At 27.6% G+C, this 10,010-nt stretch overlaps 1 long non-coding RNA gene across 1 annotated transcript; it reads right to left on the reverse strand.

Moving 5' to 3' along the window:
* Nucleotides 1-607: 607 nt before the first annotated feature.
* LOC112701119 (uncharacterized) lies at nt 608-3,075 on the reverse strand. Its single transcript, XR_011863658.1, has 6 exons — nt 2,767-3,075; nt 2,085-2,141; nt 1,701-1,781; nt 1,263-1,406; nt 878-1,068; nt 608-806 (listed from the first exon to the last, which is right to left on the reverse strand). It is a non-coding gene; the product is annotated as an uncharacterized lncRNA (long non-coding RNA).
* Nucleotides 3,076-10,010: the final 6,935 nt, after the last annotated feature.

The following is a 10,010-nucleotide window of genomic DNA, read 5'->3' on the forward strand; positions in this document are numbered from 1 at the left end:
ATAATTTAATAAAATCGATAGTGTTTCCGTCTATAATATGAGTTTGGGAATTTTATCTTCTTATTAAAATCGACAACGTTGCCGTCGATATTATTATATAAAATCGATACCATTTTCGTCGATATTTGATTCAATAAAATTGACAATATGTGTCGATAATATGCTTAATAAAATAGACAACGTTACCGTGGATATTTGATTCAATAAAATCGACACATTTGCCGTCGATTTAATTATTTAGATACCGACAAATTCTATGTCTATATTTGGTTTTTAAAAAAGCGACAACTTTGCCGTCGATTTTAATAGTTATATGTTTTAATTATTTTTTTATTTAAAAAATAGTAAACAATTAATGCAAATAAACTTTTAAATATAAAAATAAAATAGAAAATAATTAATGCAAATAAACTTTTAAATATTAAATAATAAGTTTACAAACTTATCAAAATAATAAATAATTCTCTAACATAAAGACTCAAGACAAGATAAAAATAAAATTTTAAATATAAAAACAAGTGAGGAAAATAAAATTTTAAATATAAAAACAAGTGAGGAAACAGCAAATAAGTCATCCTCCTGAAGAGCAATACAAAGACTTCATGCATGATTCTAATTGAATAGATAATTATTTTATTAAAGAAATAGAAAATTTGTAATCACATGGAAACAATGAAAACAACTAAGAAAGACAGGCTTATAATATAATCATATACAAAAGACAACCTTCATGAAGATATAATATTCCCTCTGCTGTTCCTAATGCAATTCTCTGCCAAATAGATCACGGAAGCTTCTCCTTGACCCTAATAACAATCACAAGAAATTAGAAACATATGAAAATTTTGAAAAGGTTAAACAATTAATCCTGCATTACCATAAAGAACTGAAGCTAGGCTTCCTTTTTCAGACAATTCAAGAACCAGATGCATTCCACCTTCCACACCATAACCAACCAATTTAGCAGTGTTGGTGTGGCTTACATGAGCCATGATTCCAAGTTCTGATAAGAAGTCACCTATAGTTTCATCAGTTGTTCCTCTTGTTAGTCTTTTCACCTATAGTAAACTTGAACATAATACTAGTTTTAGATGTTTATGTATTTTGCACAGAATAATTATAATAGTGCAGACTGCAGTACAAAAAGCTAAAATCATAAAATTTTACAACCTTTGAAAAACTAAAGTCACATTGTCATAAGTAACAAAATGTAGCATGAAACTGAAAATTTAAAACCAAATATGTAATAACTAAATACTAACCCAAAAAGTAAATATTCTGAAAGCTAGATATTGAGCTAACAGCCCAACTCTTGAGATTCACTTCCAATTCATCCCCTGGTATTTTTAAATCATTTGTAACCGCATCTATAGTGGGCCCTGGGAATTGTCCATTAATCAAGATCCCTACAAAATTGAAAGAAAGAAATCAAGAACTGCAATGAGCTAAAACTTGTTCATATCAAAACACTATATTTGGACAAAATAGTAGAGCCTGTAAACTGAATTTTGTCATTAGGTTTTAGGACAAAATAGAAAACCTTGTGTTTCCTTAGGAATCAGAGTTATGAACTAGTTCACAATTTCCACATCAGATATTTGTCAAAATTTCATCCAGCATAAATTCTCGTCATAACGAAATATATGATGAGTGATTTGTATAAGTAACATATTCTCAGCAAAGGAAAACATTTAAAATACCTGCAATTTAGATTCGAAATCCTCTGACGACCAGTGCATCAAACTGCATTCATGATTCAGTTCAAGCTCTCCAGCCACAACCTGTAAGCAAGGAGAAAGGTCATCAACATGTCAACATGCCAATCTAGAACACACATATATATATATATATTTATATATACTTAAGAAGAAGGACTAAACCAAAAAACTTGTCCAAGGTTCCACATAGGTAGGCACTAATCAGTGTGTTAACATACATATAGGTAGGTAATAATAATTTGGTACAACTTGAAACCTAGAATAGCTATGTTGCATTACAGGCCTGTAGTTATGTTGCACTTAGTCAACAAGAAACATTGAGAGGATGACGAAACAAAATGTGAAAGCGAAGAAATGAAAATGAACCTCCATGTTTATTATCCACCCAGGGCAATTGGCACCATAGATACCGCATTTCACTCCCTGAAAATTGGCATCATATTGATTAATCTTAGACTGCAAGAGATTATTCTTCCCTAAGAAAAATAAAATAACTAAATGATCATTTCTAAGCTCTTCATGAACAAGCGTTGCAAGACATTGAAGTTCTTTACAGATTTCTTCAGCATAAAACGAGGTTACATATAGTTGATCGTTGAATCTAACTTAATAAAAATTTAGAGAACTAACACCAAAAATAGAGAAGAATCCTATAAATCCATGTCAGTCATGAAGAAAGAATACAAAATTGCAGGATAACACAGAAAAATGAACAAAAGTAGTGATAACACCCGCAATGCCTTTCTTTCTTCATCAATCTTTGAATTGAAGACCTATATCATTGAGAAAAATAGTGAATCATCTACAAATGCTGAGCAAATTTTTTATTGATGAAAAAATCAATTGAAGAACAAAAGAGAGAGAGTAACTGATTTTGATTGAGCACGGTCAATTGAATTGATGAAATGTGATGAATTGATTATGCTAACTAGGTTTCAGTGATGCGATTGTTATTAACAAACACAAATTCAGAATTTCATTATGAAAATAGTAGATACAACAACTGCAAAAATAAGTATAATAATCAGAGAGACTGAGAGGAACTTACATGAACAGATGGCGCGGCGGCGGGCTCGGCGGAGGAGGAGGAGGAGAAGAAGAAGAAGAAGCTCTGCTCTCCGACGGAGGACGGCGGGTTTTCTCAATCGTCGGAGGAGAAGAAGCTCTACTGATCTGCTCTCTGCCTCTCTCCGTGACGGTGACTCCGTCTCTGGTCTCTACTCTCAAGCATTGGAGAAGAAGAAGCAGCAACAGCTTCACTCTAAACTTTGAGTCTCTCTGAGGTTTGGGGTTAATGTTTAGAAACTGATTGAAACGAAAGACGTGGGTAATAAATGCGATCATAATTTTTTGTTATAAAAATCGACGTTAAATTCGTCGAGTTAAAACAAAAATTAACATATTAACAGTCTATTTTATATAATAAATTTATACCTTCTATCCTATTTTGAAAAAAGATCTCTATCATTAAAATTTATTGACAGTAATAGTCGTTGATATTATAATTATTAAAATAGACAATAGATTTGTCGATTTTAAAGAAAAAACAATTACCATCTACGTGGTGATGAGGATTTTAAATTGTTACTAAAATCGACAACATTGTCGTCGATATTATTATATAAAATCGATGCCATTTGTGTCGATTTTAATTTGAAAAAAGCAACGCTTTTGGCGTCTATTTTATACATTAAATCCATACCATCTCAACTATTTAAATTTATCGACAGAAAGGTTGTCGATATTTTAAATATAAAAATAGACGCCATGTATGTCGATTTTAAAATAAAAGTATTTTCATCCTCTGATTCATCAACAATATGACGATAGTTTGCGGAGGTTTAATGCATCATAAAAAAAATCGACGAACAGGCCGTCGATTTTATTATTTTATTTTTATTTATTTTTTAAAAAAAATCGACAGCAAGCCGTCGAAAAATATCGACGGGAGAGATAGCCGTCGATTTTTTGCGTCGATAAATACGTTTTTTCTTGTAGTGGTTTCTCAAATGGTGCTTTATTTCATTGAACAAATTTTCTATGTTTAATGGTATTAGAGATGGTTACCATTAGTTTATTCTCACAGAACAGTTTTAGAATGTTAAAAAAACTACAAAACAACAAAGATTTTTGGAAATTGAAAAATACCTCGAAAGCAAAGGTCTAATATGGTTCAGATTATTATGAAAAAAATGCAATTTAAATGCAGATAAATAAGTATTTGATATAGCATTTATGTATCATTATATGTCATATAATTCGTCCAATACTATCACTAAAATTTTTTTAAAATATAATGAAGTTTTAGATCTAGATGTAATTTGGAAGAAATTAGAGCGTACTTGAAAAAAGTATCAACCATAACAACCACAACACATTACAAGAGAAGAAAAAGAATAAGATTTTAATTTTTGAATTTCAACCACAACAGCAACGAGAAGAATTAATTGAAATTGTAGATTAATCACAAATTCAAAATCCAAATCTAGGGTTAACAACAACACAACAAGAAAAATGCTGAATACCGTTGAATTTAGCATCAGACGTTAGCGATGTGTATATTGACGAATTTGACAATAATAAATTCGCCAGTAATAATTGGAGGGAAAACAAGAAAATTAGCACCGAGACTACCGTCGGATTTATCCGCCGGTAATACCTGATTGGTGCAACGCTGTGTTTTGGTCACTTTCAAAGCGTTACCATCGGATTTTTTTGCCAGTAAATTTCACGGCAATCTTACCCTAAATTCGAACCCCGAACCCTCTCTTTCCTCATTTTCGAACTACTCTCTCTAACCTTTTCATCTCTCTTTCTCTCTCCCTCTCTCCCCCCAAACCACCTCTGGCAGCCCTTCCGCCAGCGTCAACCACCACCAACTGCATCCAAAGATTGCGTGAACTCGATTAGGTGCTCCTTGTGACGCATTGGTTGCTCTGTCGTCACCGTTTTTGTCCTCCCGCCACTGTTATTGCCGTCGTTGCTCCCTTAATCACCAACTTGTCTCTCTCTTTCCTCCTCCAGGTAGGTTTTCCTCATCCCTCTTCCTATTCCATTTCCGTTTTTACTTCATTTTAAATGAACAATTCTAACCCGTTTTTGAACCCTAACCCTAAACCTTAACTTATGGTATATGACTATGTTTCTGTTTTATTTTGATTTTATTCTATTTTTACTGGATTATAGAGTTTGTTATGATTTTATTCTTTTTTTTGTTTATTCTAATTTCAACTTTAGGATTTATTTTGGATTCATTATTTTATTTTAATTTTGAAATTTCTGAATTCATTATTTTCTTTATGATTTTTATTATGATTTGCTCTGAATTTTGTCTGTTCTTGATTTTTGTTGTAATTTTTAGTTTGTTCTGAATTTTTAGTTGAGATATGTTGTTATGTTTCTGTTTTGTAAGTTTGAATTCAAAAAATAGTACAAGAAAGAGCACCCAAATAACAAATTTGTTATAGTTGTCAGCGTTTATTTACGTAGAATATTTTTCAGTACTTATTTTAAAAAAATTTTAATTAGTTTTCAAATTATTTTTAACTTATTTGAATTTTAACTTTTTTTGCATTGTCATTACAGATTCAAAACAATTAGGTTAGCAAGATTGTTGGTGGCAGGTAAAAAACAATTACTTGTTTTTAACTTGTTTTATAATTGATGATTGATTTTTGTTGTTATTTTCATAATTATTCTCTTATTTATCTATTGAAACTTAAAATTTAATCACACATACATTAGTTATCTCAATTTTTACTTTTTCTTTAATTTTGTGCTTATTTTTTGTTCATTTTTTCGGTTGATTATGCCTATAAAACTAATGTTCAATTGTTCATATCTTATTTTTAAAAAAAATTAGAAGTCACGTACAAAACAAAAATTCAGAGAGTGCAATGATATCAAAAACAATTAGAAGTCACACACACACATATAGATTATCTTTTATTGAAACATAAAAGGTTTTTAATTGGCTTTAATTTTTTTATAAGTGTACAAACAATACTTTAAGACAATTTTTTAGTCATAATGTGCATATATACTTAATTAATTTTTCTTTCTGATTGTAGAATATAGGGGTTATAGTCTTATAGTGCAATTGGTTATTATACTTTTTTATTTTACACTATAATTTTATCTTTTTTATTTGTTTGATTAATTGATATTAGTCATATATGCTTTTATTCTCTTCTGTTATAGGAGGAGAATAATGACGAGTGAATTTATAAAAAAAAAATAGAATTTAAGTTTACGTAAATCTGTCAATAATTATTAATTGAATAAATCTATAACTCAATTAGATAATTATATTATAAATAGAAGTATGATATACTAATATAGACATACATGATATAATTATAAACTCTAATTTTTTTAGCTTCTTGATCCTAATTTTAAAAATTTTTATTCTATTTTTTTTTTAATTTTTATCTAACTCTCTCCATCTCTTAATACAATATCATACAATATCGTATTATATTCCTTCTCCTTTAACACCAAAAGAAGGTTTCGGTTAAAAAACTATGTTCCTATATATGTTAGTCTTGGTTTAGAATTGAGAATGTATGGAAAGTGAAAAAGGATAAAATCGTCATTTTACAAAGATGTACAATGAGTACTTTTGAGTTAAAAATAAACAGGATGAAAAGTTTTAAAGACACTATTAATATTTATTCTAAACATTTGGAAATATTTTCTCCTATCAAATTGTAGAATAAAAATATTATATATATAAAAAAATTAGTTATCAAATCAATTATTATATATTATATTTAAATATATATTATTTAATTTATTTTTAATATATTTTATATTATAACATGTTCTATAAAAACGACTAATTTGATTGTTGATTTTTTATATATAAGTATGATGGTTAATTTTAGAATTACAACTTCCATACCCTAAACTTAATTCTCCATCATGATATTCCTCCCTCCCTAAAAACATGCATGGAAGCCTTTCTCTTTCACCAAGTTCTGGAATTTTATTGGAAAAACAATCTCAAAAACATGTCTGAGGCAACTTCATGTGTCGAAATCAATAAACTGGAAAAAAAAAAAACAAAATGTTGTGTTTAGAATTTAGGTAACCTTTCCAACACGGTGTGAAGAATAATAACAATTAACAGCTAGCTTGAAGAAGTCCAAATTCATTTAGAGTCACAAATTTGATGACACATCAGAAATAGGAAAACATTATCTTGGATTAGAAGAAATAAATCTGCATTGCACAATAACAAGGAACCCACCGATTAAAACTATATCTTGTGCATGCTACAAGTCAAGCTCAGAGTTACTTAAATTTGTGTATATTCCGACATTATGAATTGCAACGTAATTTACCTACGAAATTGTCAATAGATATAATAACGTAATCGAACTAATTTTCAATTAAGACTTGAAAGGATATAATTGATGCACAATGAAAGATAAGTGGCAACCATAAATAATATTTGGACTGGTGTGTGGTTTGATCACAATGTTCTCATTCGTTTCATTATCATTAACGCGAAGTGCTTCCTTTTTTGGCTGTTTTACGGTCAACTCTATACAACTGTTATGATTATGAAATTGGCCCAACTCCAGGCCTCAAAACCCCGACATAATAAATAGGAAAAAACAAGGAAAACAAAATAGGACTATGATTGGTATGGCTGAAAGTTGATCGCGACTCTACTTGATCTTGTTCCCTCTTTACCATGTTTGATATCAACCATATTACGCCTATATATATATCAAAACAAAAATGCTAGTTATCCTTTAACTTTAAGTCTTTAATCAATTTTTTAATTTAAATAATATTATTTAATTAATTTTTAATAAAAATACATTTCTATTTTATTTTTATAGATAAATATATTAATAATTAAAATTAATTTAAATTTTAAATACTAAAATTTTTCAAACTTTTTATCTATATTATAAAGCAATTATTTACTTTATCATTTTCTTCTCTTTGTATCGTATAGGAGAGAAAAGATTCAATTCAAGGATGCTTCACTCTTTTGCAAATAAATTTACTACTTTATATCTAATATTTTGTTATTATTATTATTCTTTACTCCATTGTTTATGTGATTATCTATTTTGTACTTTTTTTTTATCCTAGTATGTTAAAGAATATAAAAATCAACCGTAAATTTTTTTATCCTTTATATTAGTCTCTGATATTTAGTTTTAGACACCATATTGATCTTTGAATTTTTTTTTTATATTGAATCAACTAATAAAATGTTGAGCTAATTTTAAATTGTTATGCTAAATATAGAACTAAATGATGTTGTTTTATTTTAACTCTTAAACAAAGATAAATATGAGGTCGTTTTGAAGAATGTGCAGAAATAAAACGGTTTGTATATCATATAAATTTTTTTTTGCCCTCTTATTTTTATCTTGTTTAAGCGCCAAAGTAAAATGAAATTGTTTAGTGATGTGTACAGCGTAGTAAGTCATAGCTAGCTAGCTCAACACTTCCTTTACTCATTGAGTGCTAAAAAGAGTAGAGACCAATATGGTACCCTTAGTTAAATCTTATAGACTAATATAAAAAAAATGTGATTTAAGGGACTAAAATAGTGAAAGTCGTGAAGTTGAAAAACTATTTAAAATTTTAATGTAATTTTACGTTGAACTATATAATGTAAAATAATAATTAGATTTAAAAATGCATATTGTGCAGAACTATAATAAATTAAATTTTTATAAAAAATTATTTAATAAAAAATTTTAAAAATTAATATTAAATTTATATTTTTTTAATTTATTTACAATAGTTGTATTTAATTAGAATTACGGTTTAGAATGCAATTCCTCTTTAAGCTGAGATTGTTTTTTTTCTCATCATTTATGATCTTTAAGACCTTAAATATGTGAAATAATTTTTTTCTGGTTTAGTTTACCTCTTCTGATTTTTGCTTAATTTTTTTGTTTTTGTCTCTTAATAACCATTCATGATTCATACATATTGTCTTCTTCTAATTTAGAGATATTATCCTAATTTTGTGTTTTTTAAAAGCTGTTGGCCCCCATTAAGCATATTTTACTGGATAAAATTATCACTAATAGAAAGAATTAATAGCACCATGTGTAAAATATTTATTTAAATTTTTTGTCTTCTATTGATCAAGATTTTTCACCTTTTATTTTTTTTTTATTTTTCATCTGCTATTACTGACTTTGATTATCAGAATAAATTATATTTATAGTATCCTGATATTAACATCTATAATCATACTTTCTTTAGATAAATTTTCATAATTTTTAATTTTTTTAGGTAAACATATATTTTATGACTATATTTTCAGTAATTAAAACAAATTAGATGTTGCCTCTTGTATACTAGCATGAATTTTTTCTATAAAGCTGAGAAGGTTGGAACTAATTGGTTTAAAAACATAAAAAAAATTGAAGATAAATAAATAAAAATGATGAATGGATTAGTAATTATATTACTCAAATCTCTGAAAAAATTGTGTACTCTACAAAAAATTATTGAATCTCTCATCGATTAAGCTAATATCCACTTTACATATAAAATGATATATTAAGTTCAGATTAGTTTAAATTAAAAAACTATAAGAATAAAAAACTATTATTCAATCATTTATTATTATTATTATTATTATTATTATTATTATTATTATTTCATATGCAATTTTCATACACAATTTTTTATAATAAAATTAATATTATATTAAATTATTTAAATTAAGAGAAAAAAATTGCATATTGAATTGAAAGCAAACTCTCTAATTATTTTGGTTCCTGATATAGAGTTTCAGACAATATATTGGTCCCTGAATTTTTTTTTTATGTTGCATGTGTCAATGAACAAAATATTGAGTTAGTTCTAAATTGTCATGCTAAACACAAGACTAAATGATGTTGTTTCGTTTTAACTCTTAAACAAGACAAATATGAAATCGTTTTGAAGAATGTGGAAAGACAAAACGGTTTGCACATCATATAAACTTTTTTTCGTCCTCTTATTTTTATCTTATTTAAGCGCCAGAGAAAAATGACATTGTTTATCGATGTGTCCAGTGTAGTAAATTACAGCAAGCTAGCTCAACACTTTCTTTACTGATTCAATGCTAAAAAGGATAGAGACCAATATGGTACCCTTAATTAAATCTGAGAGGCTAATATAAAAAATTTTAAATTTAAAGGACTAAAATAGTAAAAATTATAAATTTATAGGAATATTTTAAAAATTTAATCTAATTTAACAGTGAATTATGTAATGTAAAATAATAATTAAATTTAAACATGCATATTGTGCATAACTATA

This window comes from Arachis hypogaea, chromosome 7 (assembly GCF_003086295.3).
Source record: "Arachis hypogaea cultivar Tifrunner chromosome 7, arahy.Tifrunner.gnm2.J5K5, whole genome shotgun sequence".
Lineage (NCBI taxonomy): Eukaryota > Viridiplantae > Streptophyta > Magnoliopsida > Fabales > Fabaceae > Arachis > Arachis hypogaea.